The sequence below is a fragment of the Podarcis cretensis genome, assembly GCF_951804945.1.
Source record: "Podarcis cretensis genome assembly, chromosome: 3".
NCBI classification, from domain to species: Eukaryota; Metazoa; Chordata; class Lepidosauria; order Squamata; family Lacertidae; genus Podarcis; species Podarcis cretensis.
In genome coordinates, this window is record NC_137172.1 from 40,431,859 (window position 1) to 40,452,734 (window position 20,876).

The 20,876-nt window shown below is 43.6% G+C and overlaps 1 long non-coding RNA gene across 1 annotated transcript in view; it reads left to right on the plus strand.

The window, feature by feature from the left end:
• The window catches only part of LOC307212271, a 46,125-nt gene extending 25,668 nt beyond the window's left edge, over positions 1-20,457 (plus strand). The window contains exon 3 of the long non-coding RNA XR_013836924.1: positions 19,957-20,457. This is a non-coding gene — a long non-coding RNA (uncharacterized lncRNA). The remainder of the gene's footprint in view (positions 1-19,956) is intronic.
• The last annotated feature ends 419 nt before the right edge of the window (positions 20,458-20,876 follow it).

Below are 20,876 nucleotides of genomic sequence, written 5' to 3' on the forward strand. Positions count from 1 at the left end.
ATAACAGAAATGGGGTGGGGGGATGAGTAAGAACTTTGGCGTGTAACCTCAGATTACAGTACAAGAGAGAGAAAGCATGTTATAGCAGGCCTTGAAACTTGACACTGCTGGTGTTCTTGTGCAACCAGGAGCCACAGGCAGTGAATATGTAGCACATGACCTCAGGAAGTCAGTGGTAGCAATGTGTGCTTGGAATGGATGAGTCGTATACAACTGCCTGTTCAAGGGTCACTCGTATGACTAAGCTTGCAACTGATCGTTTGTCAGCTTCTGAGAAAAGGAGAGAGAGAGAGCAAAATATATCTCATATGACACACAGACATACAGATGCACAAGCAGCTTCTCTAATGAAACATCATTCAGCAGCACCACTTTACTGCTCAGATAATAATAATAATAATAATAATAATAATAAAACAATTTATTATCTATACCCTGCCCATCTGGCTGGGTTTCCCCAGCTACTCTGGGTGGCTCCCAACAGAATATTAAAAACACAATAAAACATCAAACATTAAAAGCTTCCCTAAACGGGGCTGCCTTCAGATGTCTTCTAAAAGTCAGGTAGTTGTTTATTTCCTTGACACCTGATGGGAGGGCGTTCTACAGGGTGGAACCAAGAAGGCCCTCTGCCTAGTTCCCTGTAGCTTCACTTCTCACAGTGAGGAAACTGCCAGAAGGCCCTCAGCGTTGGATCTCAGTGGATGAACGATGAAGGTGGAGATGCTCCTTCAGGTATGCTCTGGTGATCAGATGCTCTGGTGATTAGTCCAGAGCTCTTCACTCACCACAGGTAACATACTGAGAACTGCTGGCTGTTCAGTCAGATGAGCTAAATAAACCTTTCAGTTAAAAACCATGGCTAATCTAATATGAGATAGTCACAAGTTATACTTGAAGGTGCTGGTCTACGACCGTAATAAAGTTTTGTTGTTGTTGTACTTGAAGGTGCTTTTAATTTGCAGCAACTGCTTTGTCTTTAAAGACTTGTCACCCATCCTATATCCTTCGAACAATGTAGACTACAATTTAAATCAGCATATATGGTAAACAAAATGAAATTAAAACAATTTCAAGAGGTTTAAATGAAGAAATCTAAAATAAATTAATGCAGTGCCATCTCTTCCAGGTTTCTTAATAAATGTGACAGACAGCACCACCTGCTCCAGCACCAACCCTGTAGGATAGCCCGGATAGGTGATTCATCCTATTTCTTTCTCTCTTCATGCCACCATTTGTATATGCATCACCTAGGAGAATGGGCATGGAATCCCCACTACCTTGCGGTGGTCTCCTCAGGAGCAGGGAGACAGCCGGCTGGCATCCAAGTCTCCTACCCAGCAACTTCAGGCCATCTTACTCCTGCCTTTCCAGGCACTTTAATAACCAGTAGTGTAGCACAAACCGTCTAGGCAATGTATTATTAGGACAACCAGTCCTTAAGTATCTCCAATTCAGAAGTTTGTTCAGAGGAATTTATAACATAGGGAAATGGGAATGAACAGTGTGCAGGCAGTTTATGCAGATCTAATGAACCTCAGGTGATTGCCACAGAAGTGCAGAAAAAGTCAAACTATGGCGTTATATACAGATTTCAGCTTCCCGAGAATGTTAACTCTCATTTAAAAATAAAATTTAAAAGCCCACAAGTTTCTAATCTTTGTGAATGCAAAGAGAATGCTTGAGAAGTTTGGGTATGAAATCTCCGAAGCCAGAAGGGAGGCTAAATTCAATTCTAAGCAGACAAAACATTGAGGTTTCACTGACAGGCATAGGACCTTGTCTCCCTGCTCCCAGCAGAGCCATGATAAATTATGCAAAATAGGGAAAAAGTAGAATAAATTATGCAGAACAAAAGAAATTATGGAAAGCTACTTAAAGTGTGTAATTCATACAGGCCAACAAATCCAGCTTTTCTTGATATAGAATTCAGGTTGCCTTAACAGAGAGATTTAATTTATTAATTTTTAGTGCAGCAGAGTACACACAGCCCTGGCAAAAAGTCAACATCTAACTGTTATTTCATTATTAGGTTGGTTTCACGCTATGATTCTTTACAGCTCAACAATGAACCCATTGAGGACAGGTGATGACACTGATGGCAAGTTATATAATCAGATTTGACGTAAGGATTTTGATGATTCACTCATCTGAAAATAAAGGAAGCGAATGGACCTCAGTAGGCAGCCATGCTGGCAAGAAGAGGCAGCTCCTGTGCCAAGCCCAGAGGAACTTCTTACACTAGCAATTCTTCTTGCATTGATCCTTCAAAGCTAGTTAAAGATCTGTGAAATTCAGCACTAGGTGTTCTTAATCATGCAAATAGGGATGGGCTTGTGCTGGCCTCGTGCCTGCTGCTGCGTCACTATAGCACTCAAGCCTGCATACACAGGTGGCCTTGGTATGGTTTTCACCACTGTAGTTCTAAGTAGGAAGGGGCAGGGGATGGGGACAGAACACTTGTTATCTTATCTTTCCTCTTTCTGCTTTTTCACAGCACCTGTCCTGTTCAGTCAAACAAGGTGGGTTAGCAGCCAGTGTGGTGTAGCGGTTAAGAGTGGTGGACTCGTAATCTGGTGAACCGGGTTCGCTTCCCCGCTCCTCCACATGCAGCTGCTGGGTGACCTTGGGCAATCACACTTCTCTGAAGTCTCTCAGCCTCATTCACCTCACAGAGTGTTTGTTGTGCGGGAGGAAGGGAAGGGAGATTGTTAGCCACTTTAAGACTCCTTAAAGGGAGTGAAAGGTGGGATATCAAGTCCAAACTCTCCTCCTCCTCCTCCTCCTCCTCCTCCTCCTTCTAGCAAACTATAGCAGCCCAACAAACTCACATTTGTTCACACATTATCTGCCCAAAACATATGCATAAGTGTTAATGGGGACATAAGTATTAAAGTATAAAAGTCACAAACTCTAATGAATTTCCAAAGAAAAGGGATCAAAAAATGTGAACCAGCCATTAATAATGTCTCTCTGTATATGGTATCACTTTGGAATGCATCATGAGAAAAAGTTAGTCACACCTAGGCTGAGACCTAATTGAACATATACCCAAAAGATTTCTTTTCAAGATAATAAAAAATTATTTTAAAAATATTAATTGGAAGTTTGGGATTTTTAAATTTAACTTAGGACACAGTCCTATGGTCCCTAGCATGCTGTCCCAGGAACCACAGGGCAGAGCAGATCTACCTCTCCATCTATGGTCCTCCCTATTTCTCATTTTCCCCAATTCATTATTTCCAATTCTGTTTTTCCCCTAAATTCAGTTCTCCACTTTTCCAAAGTAATTTGCAATTGTTTTAAGATAAAATAAAAACCTCATGAAAATTCACCAGCATTTTACTGCTAATTTCTCCTAATATACACATTTTTGCAGCTATCCTCTGATTTAATGCACTTTGTATGTTAGTTCCATTAATATATGCACTCCCATGCACACTTTCTCCTAATACATGATTTTTTTGTACACATTAGTTAGCTGGACAAGTGTAGTGCAAAATTCAACAAAGTGCAAATTTCAAAAGATGGCTTCCAAAGATGCTTTTCAGTTTAGTTTGGTACTAAGTATTTGTGGCCCGTATAGTTAAAGCTATGGTTTTCCCAGTAGTGATGTATGGAAGTGAGAGCTGGACCATAAAGAAGGCTGATCGCCAAAGAATTGATGCTTTTGAATTATGGTGCTGGAGGAGACTCTTGAGAGTCCCATGGACTGCAAGAAGATCAAACCTATCCATTCTTAAGGAAATCAAGTCTGAGTGCTCACTGGGAGGACAGATCTTGAAGCTGAGGCTCCAATACTTTGGCCACCTCATGAGAAGAGAAGACTCCCTGGAAAAGACCCTGATGTTGGGAAAGATGGAGGGCACAAGGAGAAGGGGACGACAGAGGACGAGATGGGTGGACAATGTTCTCGAAGCTACGAACATGAGTTTGCCCAAGCTGCGGGAGGCAGTGGAAGACATGAGTGCCTGGCGTGCTCTGGTCCATGGGGTCACGAAGAGTCGGACACGACTAAATGACTAAACAACAAAATAACAATTTGTACATCTGCAGTACTTAATTGTCCACAGTATCTTTTCAAAGGTGGAGGATGAGAAGAAAACCAGGGCAACTTGGCCACACCTCCATGACCTTCTAGCAGCAGCCCCCCGCCCAGGTCCATTGACTCTTCTGCTGCTACTACTATTTGTAAGTAGTCAGTTTACTCTTGGAACTGTCTCAAAGCAACTTACAGAAACTACTAACCACCGGTGGGGTGGGGGCACAAGGAGAAAGGAGGGATGGGAGAGGCATTTTACAATTTATCGGGATATGAGTACTGGCACCTCATATTTTTTTTACCAAAGAAATAACGAGTTCAATGGCTGCCTGGCAATGGGGAAATAACAACAAGTATGAAAGGATGAAGGATATATAACACTGAAGCAGGAGTCAAAACAGCAGGAGAAAGAAGGTAAAAGGAGACAAAGGAAGCTGTCAGAAGATGAGCCAACTTTAAGAGCACAGTATTGTGCTGTGGCAGAAGACAGATGTCTCCTCTGAAACACTCAGAGACAATGAGAAGCCTTTTACAGAACAGATTCTAGTCCAAGTGCAATGTTTATTTTTATTTTCTTTTAAGAAACAAAAGACACATAGATGGCATTAACTGCAAGATGGGAATGTAACCTCTGATCAGAGGTATCTTTAGATCCTGGCAGGAGAATGGAGAAATGCATGGCAAGTAACAAGCCAGGAGAGAGATACATTTGCATTACACACACACACAAATACACACACCCCAAACTGCAAAAGGCCAGATTGGTTAAAAACTGACCAAGTGGAAATCTTACATCTACTTACCACTCAGGGGTGCTTCACACATTCCAACACGTTTCCGTCATGGAAAATCTCTTGGGGGTGGTATGAAAGGACGAAAAAGTTGCACACTGTAATTTGGAGTGGTGACTGGAGGTTTTGGGAACTGGTAGTTTCTACAAAGCCATTGTATCCTGTGTATAGATGGTGATGGCCTAAGCCCACCCACATTTTCCATTGCTTGGCATGTGTAACGTTCCAAAAATATTATGTTTTATTCTTCTCATTCATTTTCGCTGGCTTTTGTGATGGAGAGTTACGGTTGTTTTATTAGTGCCTTCACCCTGGGTTGGGCTTATTGTCTTTGACAATCCAAGCACCACATCTTCCAATTAATACAGACGACATTCAACAATAACACTATAGACTAGGATCAAGGATGCCAGAAATAATTTACATGTTTTAGCTGTGTGTGTGTCCCACCTGGTTTAACAGGGCATCTACCATGCATTTTTAAGATACCAAGGGGCCTTTGAATGGGATCATTATTGCATGCTCTCCAACATTCAGCAGAGAAAAATAGATGCAATTGTACTGCATTCAGTTAACAAAGGGTTCGCATTAACTGCATTAATTGGTTTCTGTGTTGCCAAGTTCTTAGGTAATCATTTGTATGCTGCTGCGTCCTTTATGCACTTCAAAATTGTAAACTTACAAGATTTAGGAGACTTAAATGGTTCATTTATTTCTTCTTCAGAGAACAAGGGGTTCAAATGAATCAGGGAACAATCCAAATGAATGAACCACATCCACTGGATCCGGTAGCAAGCACAAAAGAGGTCTGATCCACCAAGAACTTCTCTTAAGTGATCCCATCTACAAAAGAACAGGAGCAGCTCCTGTTCATTTCAGTGAGGCATGCCCAGGAGATTGCTCTGGTGTACTGTGGCCAAGGTTCTAAACAGTAACTTCAACAAGTATAACCTACTACAAAATATGGGTTTGCATCCTCACTGTCTAGCAGTAATGCTCTTATTTAGGGTCGTGGCCAGCCAGTCATATCTTCCTCCAGGATACTCCATTCTGTTTCCCCACATTTTTCATCTTTCTTTTCCATCTGGTCAGTAACAGTTTGCAGAGTTGCAGCACTCACCTGACTTCCTGTTGCCCAGGTCACTGCTGCTTTCAAGGTAGAGGAGACAACAGTGAGGTTGGTGTGGTGGAAACAGAGGACAGATTGACTCCACCACTGCATTTGCACTGCACCAACCCTGACACTGCCTCAGTACTCTGCTGCTACCGCTAGCATGTGGGTGATGGGAGATCAGGTGAGTGGCAGCACCCAGCCAACCAGCACTGCATCTGCTACTCAAATATCTGCAACTAGTGTGTTCAGTCCACATTTGAAAATTGGGTGTGTGCACCCTTAGGATGTTTAAAATGGGTTTTTCTATACTTATGCAATCCCTAGGGAAACCCCAGTATACAGGTGCCTCCCTCTTGTTTCCCAGTAGCTGCATTTTGGCTCTTATCCTGTTGACATTTGCCATGTGGTTTGCTTTTATAATGAAGGGTGCATATGTTCTCCTACACCAAAATAAACAATTATTTCACCTATCAAGCTACCAAAACGCTTTTTTTAAATAACCCCCCCCCCCCCCCCAGATCTTTGACATTTTAGAACACTGGCAAAGTTGAGAGATCACAAAAGACCAATAGTATTGAGACAATCCAATTGGTGGACTCCTGGAAATGGAGAAAGGCTGTAAATGGAAAGAGAGTTCAGGTTAGGAAGCTGGTTGCCATTTGAAGGAGTAGACACTGATTGCAGTGTGTACACTCATCCCACTATTGTGTTTGGTGAAGAGGCTCTGTGGCTTTGCAGTGCTCAGAAAGCATTCAAAATCGTTTTAGCCATAGGCAACAAAGAAATGTGTGTGCACATCATGGTTAGCAACAGCTCTCTCAAAACCATTTCAGCTTCTCCAGTCTAAGCACCAATATAAAGCATAGTTGTTACTGAGGGGCTAACCTCAGGGGGTGGAGAGCTCACGTGCTTGAAAACTAGAATGTCAGTGTGAAGTATTCTAGTCTAATACTTAATACTAACCTGATCCAGACATATTTGTTTCTGGAGTTCAGATTTTTTTAAAAAATGTTTAAGACTCATCATTCAGTTCTAAGACTTTCCACATTCCATCTGAAGTGGTCTAATGCACATGCACATTTACCACCTCCAGGAAAACTAGCAGCTTGTCACATTTGAGCCTTATTCAGCTGTTAATCCACTTCCCCTCCTGTTGAATTAGACTGGAGTAATCCACACCAAGTGGGACGCAGGTGGCGCTGTGGGTTAAAGCCTCAGCGCCTAGGGCTTGCCGATCGAAAGGTCGGCGGTTCGAATCCCTGCGGCAGGGTGCGCTCCCGCTGCTCGGTCCCAGCACCTGCCAACCTAGCAGTTCGAAAGCACCTCCGGGTGCAAGTAGATAAATAGGGACCGCTTACCAGCGGGAAGGTAAACGGCGTTTCCGTGTGTGGCTCTGGCTCTGGCTCTGGCTCTGGCTCTGGCTCTGGCCAGAGCAGCGATGTCACGCTGGCCACGTGACCCGGAAGTGTCTCCGGACAGCGCTGGCTCCTGGCCTCTTAAGTGAGATGGGCGCACAACCCCAGAGTCTGTCAAGACTGGCCCGTACGGGCAGGGGTACCTTTACCTTTACCTTTTTAATCCACACCAAAGTATACTTGAATTTGTATGAGGAACAACTTTGGTCTCTCCCATTCATATCAGTAGGCGTTCCCTTTTCTGATTGTCCCTAGCTTTTAAGTTGTTAATTCTACTATGTTGATTAAGTGCCAACACGTACCTTCTTGTTTTTAAAAGAATTCCCCACCCAGAAGGTGCACAGAAGCACACATTCAGGCAACTGTAAATTCTCAGCACATGTCTGCATTTTCTGATTTTGAGCAACAACAACAACAACAACAACAACAACAACAATTTATTTATTTATTTATTTATTTATACCCTGCCCATCTGGCCGGGCCTCCCCAGCCACTCTGGGCGGCTTCCAACAAAATATTAAAATACAGTAATGCATCAAACATTAAAAGCTTCCCTAAACAGGGCTGCCTTCAGATGTCTTCTAAAAGTCTAATAGTTGTTGTTCTCTGGTGGGAGGGCATTCCACAGAGCAAATCTGAGGGATCTATAGATCTATTGCTCCCCCATTTAGAACCAAGCCAGAAATAGTTACGAGCATTGCTAGAAAAGAAATGAAAACATGAAGGAGGTAGTGGACATGGGAAAGGGAATAGCCAAAAGTGACAACCGACCCACACAACCCAAAATATCAAACCAAATTATCTGTGGCCTTGAGCGGAGTGGTGTGGAGCCCGATCTTCCCCAGCTTACTGGTTTTACCCCATATTGGATAAACCTGAATTTACAGAGGGAAAGCATTGAGGCTGGTATTGCTTAAGGGCAATGCCATGTGGACCGCCCAAAATAAATGGGAACACAAACAGCTGCAAGCATACAGTAAACTCCAGTGTGGAAAAGCCTTCAATCTAAGTAGGCCTTAGGTACCCACCAATATGCTGCAAGCATTCAATATCTATTGATCTATCTTTAAATAAATACAATTTGGAAGTGTCTTTAATTTACTTCTTCCAGAGGCTGACTTTATACAATAGTAGTAAATTGTGCCTCTCATAGATGAGAAACCTCCCTCAAATTCTAAGGATTATATTGTTCGACCCCTTACTAGTTGTAGGGTACTGGGTGATTTATGACACCCTAATCAGTTACTTGTCTTGGCCCCACAATGTGAGTCATGGTATAAAATTGGATATAATTCTAGCAAGTTCCTTAAAATTCAAAATCAACCCTAGGCAATCAAAGGATTTGCCAACTGACACTGTGAGACCTACTAAGACTGGAGATGCCTTTGCTCAAACCTGCCTCAAAGCCACACCCTCTGTTCTAGAAGCCTTTCCCCTCCTGGCCTCCTCACAGGAGATGACATTTCCTTCCATTTTGAGGATTGCATGATAACCTGCACGTAGCTGCTTGGCTGACAAACATTAAGCAGCATGGCCTTAGCAGGACGTCAACTTCAACCGTCATTTCCTAGGTGTGCATGTGGTCATGGATAAAGAGACACGTGCTTATTGATCAGAGCTGAGGGACAAAGATCCAAGGTTCAATCCTTGACATCTCCAGTCAAAGGGCTATCAGGCAACTAGGGCAGGGATTGGGCACCATTTTCAGCCTGAGGGCTGAATGCCAGTAGACTGTGGGGCCAGAGGCAAATAATGGGTGGAGGAAGAGATGTTACCTTTACCTCTGTACAGTAGGTTACAAGCCAGCCACATATAATAATAATAATAATAATAATAATAATAATAATAAAAATATCCCCTTCATGGATCACTGCCTTGCCGTGCCGAAGGGCCTTGAAGAACTCAGAGAAGCTATGAACTATGCCGAGCAGGGCACCCAAGATGAACAGGTCATAGTGGAGAGTTTTGACCAAACGTGATCCACCTGGAGGAGGAACCGGCAAGCCACTCCAGTATCCCTGCCAAGAAAACTCCATGGACAAAGACAACAGGCATATAAAAGTTATGACGCTGGAAGATGAGCCCCTCAGGTCGGAAGGCGTCCAACATGCTACTGGGGAAGAGCGGAGGGCAAGTACAAGTAGATCCAGAGTTGATGAAGCGGCTGGGCCAAAGCCGAATGGACGCTCAGTTGCGGATATGCCTGGAAGCGAAAGGAAAGTCCAATGCTGTAAAGAAAAATATTGCATAGGAACCTGGAATGTAAGAACCATGAACATGGGTAAGTTGGAGGTGGTCAAAAATGAGATGGCAAGAATAAATATTGACATCCTGGGCATCAGTGAACTAAAATGGAGGGGAATGGGTGAATTCAGTTCGGATGACCATCATATCTACTACTATGGGCAAGAAACCCGTAAAAGAAATGGAGTGGCCCTCATAGTCAACAAAAGAGTGGCAAAAGCTGTACTGGGATGCAATCTCAAAAATAATAGAATGATCTCGATACGAATCCAAGGCAGACCTTTTAACATCACAGTAATCCAAGTTTATGCACCAACTACTGGTGCTGAAGAAACTGAAATTGACCAATTCTATGAAGACTTACAACACCTTATAGAAGTGACACCAAAGAAGGATGTTCTTCTCATTATAGGGGATTGGAATGCTAAAGTAGGGAGTCAAGAGATAAAAGGAACAACTGGCAAGTTTGGCCTTGGAGATCAAAACGAAGCAGGGCAAAGGCTAATAGAGTTCTGTCAAGAGAACAAGCTGGTCATCACAAACACGCTTTTCCAACAACACAAGAGACGACTCTACACATGGACATCACCAGATGGGCAGCATCGAAATCAGATTGATTATATTCTCTGCAGCCAAAGATGGAGAAGCTCTATACAGTCAGCAAAAACAAGACCTGGAGCTGACTGTGGCTCAGATCATCAGCTTCTTATAGCAAAATTCAAGCTTAAACTGAAGAAAGTAGGAAAAACCACTGGGCCGGTAAGATACAATCTAAGTCAAATCCCTTATGAATACACAGTGGAAGTGAGGAACAGGTTTAAGGATTTAGATTTGGTGGACAGAGTGCCTGAAGAACTATGGATGGAGGCTCGTAACATTATACAGGAGGCAGCAACGAAAACCATCCCAATGAAAAGGAAATGCAAGAAAGCAAAGTGGCTGTCCAATGAGGCCTTACAAATAGCGGGGGAGAGAAGGCAAGCAAAATGCAAGGGAGATCGTGAAACATACAGGAAATTGAATGCAGATTTCCAAAGAATAGCAAGGAGAGACAAGAAGACCTTCTTAAACAAGCAATGCAAAGAAATAGAGGAAAGCAATAGAATGGGAAGAACCAGAGATCTGTTCAAGAAAATTGGAGATATGAAAGGAACATTTCGTACAAAGATTTCCATAATAAAGGACAAAAGTGGAAAGGACCTAACAGAAGCAGAAGACATCAAGAAGAGGTGGCAAGAATACACAGAGGAATTATACCAGAAAGAAACGGATGTCTCATATACCCCAGGTAGTGTGGTTGCTGACCTTGAGCCAGACATCCTGGAGAGTGAAGTCAAATGGGCCTTAGAAAGCACTGCAAATAACAAGGCCAGTGGAAGTGATGGTATTCCAGCTGAACTATTTAAAATTTTAAAAGATGATGCTGTTAAGGTGCTACACTCAATATGCCAGCAAGTTTGGAAAACTCAGCAGTGGCCAGAAGATTGGAGAAGATCAGTCTACATCCCAATCCCAAAGAAGGGCAGTGCCAAAGAATGCTCCAACTATCGCACAATTGCACTAATTTCTCACGCTAGCAAGGTTATGCTTAAAATTCTACAAGGAAGGCTCAAGCAGTATGTGGACCGAGAACTCCCAGAAGTGCAAGCTGGATTTAGAAGAGGCAGAGGAACCAGAGACCAAATTGCAAACATGCGCTGGATTATGGAGAAAGCTAGAGAGTTCCAGAAAGACATTTACTTCTGCTTCATTGACTATGCAAAAGCCTTTGACTGTGTCGACCACGGCAAACTATGGCAAGTTCTTAAAGAAATGGGAGTGCCTGATCACCTCATCTGTCTCCTGAGAAATCTCTATGTGGGACAAGAAGCTACAGTTAGAACTGGATATGGAACAACTGACTGGTTCAAAATTGGGAAAGGAGTACGACAAGGCTGCATTTTGTCTCCCTGCTTATTTAACTTATATGCAGAATTCATCATGCAAAAGGCTGGGCTGGATGAATCCCTAGCCGGAATTAAGATTGCCGGAAGAAATATCAACAACCTCAGATATGCAGATGACACAACCTTGATGGCAGAAAGTGAGGAGGAATTAAAGAACCTTTTATTGAGGGTGAAAGAGGAGAGTGCAAAATATGGTCTGAAGCTCAACATCAAAAAAACGAAGATCATGGCTACTGGTCCCATCACCTCCTGGCAAATAGAAGGGGAAGAAATGGAGGCAGTGAGAGATTTTACTTTCTTGGGCTCCATGATCACTGCAGATGGTGACAGCAGCCACGAAATTAAAAGACGCCTGCTTCTTGGGAGAAGGGCAATGACAGGCCTAGACAGCATCTTGAGAAGTAGAGACATCACCTTGCCAACAAAGGTCCGTATAGTTAAAGCTATGGTTTTCCCAGTAGTGATGTATGGAAGTGAGAGCTGGACCATAAAGAAGGCTGATCGCCGAAGAATTGATGCTTTTGAATTATGGTGCTGGAGCAGACTCTTGAGAGTCCCATGGACTGCAAGAAGATCAAACCTCTCCATTCTGAAGGAAATCAGCCCTGAGTGCTCACTGGAAGGACAGATTGTGAAGCTGAGGCTCCAGTACTTTGGCCACCTCATGAGAAGAGAAGACTCCCTGGAGAAGACCCTGACGTTGGGAAAGATGGAGGGCACAAGGAGAAGGGGGCGACAGAGGACGAGATGGTTGGATAGTGTTTTCGAGGTTACCAGCATGAGTCTGACCAAGCTGCGGGGGGCAGTGGAGGACAGGAGTGCCTGGCGTTCTCTGGTCCATGGGGTCACGAAGAGTCGGAAACGACTAAACGACTAAACAACAACAACAACAACAATAATAATATTTATACCCCGCCCTCCCCAACCAAGACCCAGCTCAGGGCGGGTAACACCAGATATAAAAACAATTAATTCAAATACAACTTAAAAAACAAGATTAAAATACAACATTAAAACATTAAAATGCAGCCTCATTTCAGTAGAAACTCCAGTAGAAGTCAAAGGGTTCTAAACACACCTTTCTCCAGCCAGACAATCAAGCAGCAGCAGCACATTTCAAAAATGTAGTCCCATCAGGCAAAATGTTCCACAGGCTGATTTAAAACTACAGATGTACTTCAGTCAAAGAACAAAAAAAGTTATCGGCAACTCTCAGGTTTCCCAATGCTTGCCTTCACTTTGCCCTTTCCAGTTAAGGTGGATAAACTGTTGTTTTCCAAGCCCATCCTACTGTTTTCTCATGACTGGGGCCAAATGCTCAATTAAATGTCAAATTGGTACATGTCGTAAATTCTGAAAGACTCTCACGCACCCAAGTGCATGCCCTCCGTGACCTGCCAAACCATTTCATGCACCTGTATAGTCATTTCTTAAATATCTTGCTCTGTGCGGAAAAATCATCTATGTTGCTAGGAAACAAAGAGGTGCTGTTGCAAAACTTGCCGACAATTTGTAGCTGACTTAACTCAGAACTCCCACCAAGCACCTCTCTGCAGTGTTGATTTGACGCAGGTGGTGCTGTGGGTTAAAGCCTCAGCGCCTAGGGCTTGCCGATCGAAAGGTCGGTGGTTCGAATCCCTGCGGCGGGGTGCGCTCCCGCTGCTCGGTCCCAGCGCCTGCCAACCTAGCAGTTCGAAAGCACCTCCGGGTGCAAGTAGATAAATAGGGACCGCTTACCAGCGGGAAGGTAAACGGCGTTTCCGTGTGCGGCTCTGGCTCTGGCTCTGGCTCTGGCCAGAGCAGCGATGTCACGTGACCCGGAAGTGTCTCCGGACAGCGCTGGCCCCTGGCCTCTTAAGTGAGATGGGCGCACAACCCCAGAGTCTGTCAAGACTGGCCCGTACGGGCAGGGGTACCTTTACCTTACCTTTATCTCCTTAGCTTTGTTTGTGACATTTGTATGCCCCAACCCATAAGAGAGTTGTTTGGGTTGTGTATAATAAATAAGTATATTAAAAAACAAAAACAAAGTAAAGCATTAAATCGTGAAAAAGCAGCTGGAGGGGGCTGGGGAAACAGAAGTCAGCATCAGACTAAGGGAGGAATCCCAAATCAAGTCTGTCACAAGTAGCTGGACTGACTTAAGTTCCAGGAGATCTTTGGCAAGCCCTGCTCTGCCCTTCCCCACCCAGAAATAGCCTGTCTCTTATTGCTGGCAGGAGTATGCTGGCGGTAGCTTCTGCCCACACTTTTGGCAGGCATGGTGGCAGCAGGCAACCCCAGCAGGCAGACCCCAGCAGGGCCAGGTGGAGGAATGCCTCTGCCACATCCAAACACACTCCAGCACAGCAGACTGGGAGGTGGGAGATGGGTTGGACTGGATCTCTGTTGCTTTCCTGTTTTCAGCCCACAGTTCACAATACAACTGAAGAAAAGGAGACAGTACTTGGAGTGCCTTCACCACCCACCTCCCTGATCATCTAGGCCAGAGGATTTGTATCCAAAAATAAGGCAAATATTCATTCCATTAATTCCATTAGTGAACTACTGCCTTATATCTTCCCTGTGTTGTTTTCATGTGGCCACTGCCCTAGCCAGTGATATTTTGCAGGCAACCGGTACACCATTTCAAGGATCAAGTCCATTGATTTCAGGCTGGATCCAGACTCATTTACATTAGGGATCCCTCTAGAGCAGGGATGGAGAACTTGTCATACTACAACTCATCCCCGACCATTGCCTATACTGGGCTGGGACTGACAGAAGATGGAGTCTGGTTCTTCCTTCCAGCTCTAGAATCAAAGCAGCCACACATGGCTTATTTTTATTCTCACGGTTACTCCAGATATATAACTCTAGTAGGTCAGGGGTCCATGATGCCAGTGCAGTACTGTCAGCAGTCTCACCACTAAACACAAACACACCAAACCCAATGAGCAGAGGAAGCCAAAGGAAAACAATAGCCACAATTTATTTTAAGGAGTGTGAGGGAACGTGGTGTAAAGGAATTGCTCTAGGTTCCGCGGGAATTTGTTTTACTTTGAATGATTGCTTCTTGTGGCTGCGGTTTCTACAAGGACACTGTATCCTATATATGTCAGAACGAACCAGCCCCTGAAATAGACCAAGTGAGGCTGGCAAGAGCTATTTTAATAACAGGAGCTTGTTCCCTTTAAACGTCGCCAAATGATGGGAGAAAGCAGTGGAGCAGAAAGAACAAAGTCATATTATTTTAACCCACAGTGTTTGCTCCAAGCTGGGCTAACACACATTCCTGCCACTAGTACATGCGAAGATGTGCATAAATGTCAGGAGCCCTGTTGACCAGGCAGGCACTCCCCAAAGGAGAAAATAGAGGCTATTTCCGAGTAGTCCATGGTCCTCCTGGCCTGGAAAAGTCATGTGATTCTGAAGGTCCAATTTGATGCTACTGAGCAATAGGCAGACATCTTTCCCTCATTATGGTAATGAAGGGGACGACAGAAGACGAGATGGTTGGACAGTGTTCTCAAAGCTACCAGCATGAGTTTGACCAAACTGCGGGAGGCAATGGAAGACAGGAGTGCCTGGCGTGCTCTGGTCCATGGGGTCATGAAGAATCGGACACGACTAAATGACTAAACAACAACAACAACACTGTTGGGAGAATGATATCCACCCTATATTTCAGGAGTGGGGAACCTGTGATCCTCCATAAGCTCCAGACAGCATAGCTATTGGTGAACGATGGTGGAAGATGTAGTTCAGCAACATCTGAAGGGCCTCAGTTTATTCAGCCCTGCTCTATTTCTAATTTCTAACTTGGTCCCACTCCGTCTAGCCTGTAAGTCTGCAACCAGCCTGTCTGCCTCTATCCATGTTTGATACCCAACCTTAAGGAAGAATGGGTGTTCTCTTGTGATGTGTGTGCATGCACCCAGTGCTAAGGTACAGTAACCCCAGATGTTTGAACATCTGTCAGGGACTGGGCAAAGCAGGAATGGTGGAGACCGCCTCCCCAGCTTGACCCTTCCAGGGAGGGGGAAGAGGAAGACAGTTTAGATTTACAACAGGGGTTTGAGGGAGGTCACAACTCAGAGGCAGATAAGGGGAAAATTTGGGATATAGTGGGAGATGAGGAGGAGGAAGCACCAGGTGAGTGACAGTCTTTAGAAAGCATTCCAGACCCTCCCCCAGAACCCAGCAAGCCTTGAAAGTAGGAGAGCAAAGAGCTCAAAGACAGCATCCATAGGAGAGACTATGAGATTCACGAATGAGGAAGTGGGAGAGACCTGGGGGAGGTGGAGATTCACTTGGGTCAATGCCATTATCCAGGAGGCTGGGTTCTATAGCCCCTCTCTGTAAATACTGAATAAAAAGTGAACGGTAAGAAACTTTTCCTTGTCTTTGTACATTCCCGGCAACTGGCCGGGAGTCTCTGGTAGCACCCTGACAGCATCAGAGGAACCAAAGAAGTGGACCCAACCCAGCTGATAGGTTCTGCAGATGTAGCTTGAATGTGCTAGCATTTGCAAATTATGAAACATGCATGTGTGTGCAATCCAGCATGCCATGATAACAGAGAGTACTCAGAAGGGCAGAGCAAACCTACATGGTTGGAGGAAGCAGGGTCCAAGATAAAGGAACAGTCTTGTTCTGGCAGAGTGGAAGGTGGTTGGTGGGGCAGCGTTTTCTTCTACTCTTTGGGGCATTAAAAAAAAATCCCTCTCCCCGTGGGAGGTACTATAAGTACACCAGCTCCAGGGGTGTGTAAAAGGAATGGACAGGCATTATATCTAGTAGATCCAAAGCCTTCTATTCTCTACCACTCCTCTGTTGTCCTTACCACCATTGGAGCAGCCATAGTGGTGGATATTTCCATGCTTGCAACAGGGATGCTTGCAAAGGCAGACCACCTCCTCCCCACACAGATCTCCTTCTCCCACAGGCAGCCCCCAGGACATATCTTCAGGAACCAGGGGATTTCACCCTTAATCACAAAGTTCCTTGTTTTCGCTCCATGCTCAAAAGGACAAACGTATCAAATAACTAAAGAAACGCACTAGAAAATACACAGTCCTTTCCAGATTAGTCACTAGAATTTAGCCATTATCTCTGGTCAAAGGTATAATCTCTTGTAACTAGTGACTTCGACATGTGATATGACTCAAACTTCAATTATCCGCCTCTTCCAGTTCATTTTACCAATATCCATTTTGGTAAGGATGCATCCTATCAACACGTCCTTTGCCGTCATCAGAACACTTACCATTGTAAGTAGGTCTAATCGTGGTGTTGGAAGAGGCAAAACCTCTGAACACAGGATGTGCTGCCCCCGGGATGTGACAGTATCATCCCACTCCTCTTCTTTTTATTTTTGTGCCACCTGTAAAAATATGGGAATTGTGGACAGGAAAGAAGGGAGGGCGTTCTTAAAATATTTCTGCCCCTCCCCCAGGAATGATTTAAATTGTTCAAATTTATCTCCCTCCAGACCAAAAGTCACTGTGAATAAAAAATAAACAAAAATGAGCAATCTAGTTTACGTATTTATTAAGAAAAATTATACGCTACTACTCTATAAAAAAGTTGTCAATCTGGCATACATCAAGAAATAGAATATATAACTCAGGGACAATAAAAACAATACAAGTATAAAACAGTTTAAAAAGACAGTTCATAGAATTGTAGAGTTGGAAGGGACCATGAGGGTCATCTCTTTCATAAGTCTTATTAAACAGATGAAATGTATATAACATTTAACAGAGGTCTTACAATCCTTATATAGCTTTCTTTTAAAGCATCCCCTTCCCCTAATACTGGGATAAATCCTCAAATTCTCCCATTTTGCATATCCAGTGTTATGAATTATAACCAGCCGTGCTGAAATGACCCAAACAGCTGTTTGCATGGTTGGAAACCTCAGATGAGTAAAATCTAATTTTACCTATGGTTAGATCCCATATATTTCTTGTGGGTGAACCTGTTTGAAATAACACAAGCAAATAGTTCAGTGCTCCAGGTGCCCACAAATCAGCTTGTTAATGTCAGTTGATCTACATTCAATTTCTGCTCTAAATTGCTTTTGACTGTCATAGCATATACATATCCCCTCATGAGGCAGAAAATAGTTAAGAGTTCACCATGGTCAAACTGTCTCTGACTCACATCTTCCTACAAAGGCAATGGGAAATTGAGAGTGGGATTGTGGTGGTTTGAATATCTGCCTACAAGCACAGCATGCCGTGAGAGACAATTAGGCTTGGTCTGTCGGTTAAAGAAAGAAACCTTAGTCATTTTTTTAACTGAATATTTAATCAATTAAATATGTATAAATTTGCACATGATGGTTCTAAAGGGGAAAAAAACATCCAAACTAAGTTTGTTGACCTTGGAGTCCATTGAAATGAATATGAAAAGTTAGTAGTGACTACACTGCGATGGAAGAAGAACTAAGTGCGAGTAGCATAGTCTTGCTCCAACCCTATCTTTGAAAAATGCCAGCTGAAGGCGACCCACCTTCTGCCCCTGAAAGAATTTGTCTTGGACATTGAAGATCCTCCAGAAGGGGGCCTGCTGAAGTGAAAACAGCTGGAAGAGGGGCACCAAATATCAGGGAAGAGACACCTTCCATGACTAGAATTCCCACTCACCTGATTTTCAGCAGTGCTCAGCCTGCTCCATTCAGATGGGTTTCCTGATCCTCTGGAGTAGCTTTTAGAAAGGATTTGGGGTATAAGGGAGAAGATGAGTGCTGGAATCAGCTCCCACCAACCATCTTCTGCTGGTACTTCTAAGGAGCCAAATGATTGTGATTAGATGATGGACACAACATGCATTCTTTTTAGAAGTGGCATCCTTTGTTCTCTTATACACAGGAGTGAATGCTTGGGTTAAGCTGGCATCACCCATCCACCATGGAAAATAACTGAAAAATCTGACTATGGGGGGGATAGTTAAGTAAAACACCACCTATTTGATGTCAATTACTGACTAAACATGGCAGTTCCAGTCAAAACTAATTAAATAGGTTTCACAGAGGGCCCATATTAGACAAAAATCCTGGTGCCACACTTATGTAGCAAGAGCATTTTGATTCCTTTCCCAGTTTTCCCTTTGGACAGAACTGAAGCAAGTTTTAATTCCTGTGGAATACATTCAGACATTTAATGCGGATAAATTTATGTCAGTCAATCAAATGTCTCTTACGGTTGACCGACCAGTAAGGATACAATTGTGTAACAGGATCCAGAACCGAATTACTCGAGGCATCTCTTGTTCACTATTGTTAGGAGAGGCAATTATGTGTTAGCAGGTGCCTTTGAACAACATAGTAGAAAGGGGCAGAGGCACTCAGAAAACAATGTCACAGCCCCTAGAGCTTTATTTATGACAACATCCAATGAGTGATCTATGCTTGCTTGGGGTGGAAGTATGGTGTTAATTCGACTCTTGACATGAAGATCAAGCAGTGTTGTCAACACATATCCCTGCCTTTCAAACATTCCTCTGAATCTGGAGTCTGCCATCAGGCCAACAAATTGGATTCCTGCCAGTGGGATTCCATGGAGCTGGGTTGCCTTTGGTTTCAAATTAGTTTTTCGCATATTCCAACAACAGGTGCAAAGAGTAGATGAGTAATAAGCCTGGGGCTCAGATCTGCATGGACACCATGCACAGTATATGCAGTACAATGGATAAAAAAATATATGTTGTTCACTGGAGTGAAGTGATGACTATTCTGATGCTGTGACGGTTGCGAGATCTTTGCACATCTTTATTCAATCTTTGTGTCTTCGGTCTCAAGAGGGAATTTCTTCCCAGTGCAAATAGCTGCTTCAAATGAGTGATATTGGTCAGGGCCACAGCAGGAGGGAAGGGTTAAGCTCCCCATCCCTGTCTGCTGTTCTCCTAATAACTATCCCACACACCTCAGCAGCAGCTACAGTATTTGAATTTTAAAACTCACGCACATTCAGTGCAAAGCAATTTTGTCCGATATAGTTCTTGCCGTGGCTACTGCCCTCTCCCCCCTTACCCCATTGCATGCTGTTGGGACAAGCTATTTCTTCTCCAGCTCCATCCACTTCCACTATTAGTTCCCCTCACCTGTATGGTCCAATTCATTAAAAAAATAAAAGGATCTAACCTGCCAGAAAGGAAACCATGCGGATAAATACTTGGGGCTGCCTCAATCTCATCTCGCTGAGCTCGGGCCACCTTTTCAATAAACAAGGTCCTGCGTGGCTTCCTGTGCCATTCATATATTTGTAAGTGTTTTACGCAATACTTTGATTTCAAATAATCTGTGCTTATCCAAGTCCCTTTGAATGCCTGGTGATATCTCTGCTGATTAATGGGAGCAGCCTGCAAAGAATTACAATACAAGTCAAATATTTGATATCTTTGTTCCCTTTTGTTATAGGTCATGGCTGTGCTGCTTAACCTTGTGAAAAGCCCAGCTACTGGGCTGAACTGCTTTCTTATGCCAAGCCATCTCAATGGTGTTGAAATATGAAAAACAGAGACTGCCAGGAATTTGGGTTCCTTGGATGTAAAGCACAGAAATGAGGAAAAAATGAACTTTAATAAAAGGAGGGAGTAGGTTCAGCTGCAGCAGCTCCTTCAGTTAGCCGTGCTTTCCTTCTGCAGCCCATCATACGTATCAAGCCTTTCTAGCGCTTGTGAGGTGGCCGTCGTCTTAGATTCCCCACATAACATTCTGCAGTGACTATGAGATCGAAGACAGCAATGTGCATTGCCAGTGCTATTTTTTCTAGAAAAAGAGGTGCCAGAACTCACCATGTACACTTCCCTTGTTCTTTTATAATGACAGTGGTGCCCACTGAGTTCAGGTGAGTTCTGGCTGAAAAGAAGCACTGCGTAACATATGTGCATAACATTGACACATGCTAATTTCATAATTTTATTGAAATAATCAATTATTATAATTTAAACAGAAATTGATGTTCCCATGGTGGCAGCCCAGTCGAGTTGCCTTCCCACCCACCCCACCCCACCCCCATATCACCCCAGCGTGTCATCAGAAATTGCGAATAGGGATGGTGGCTTCCACAAAAATTAATATTATTATTTTCTTCTTAATATATTCTTTTAAGATTTGGACAATTATCTGAAATTCTGTAGCTGCACAAAAACGTCAATAACTTAAATGGCTATTCTTCCTAGATTTTCACTATGCCCAAGTAAAATTCCTGAACTTGTTTCGCTTGAAGGGATGCAGTAGAAGTTAGCCTCAGGTTTGACTAAAATGTGAACCTACTAAATTCACACACCATAATATGCAAATTAAAATGCAGCTGTGCTTTGAAATCTGCACTTTCT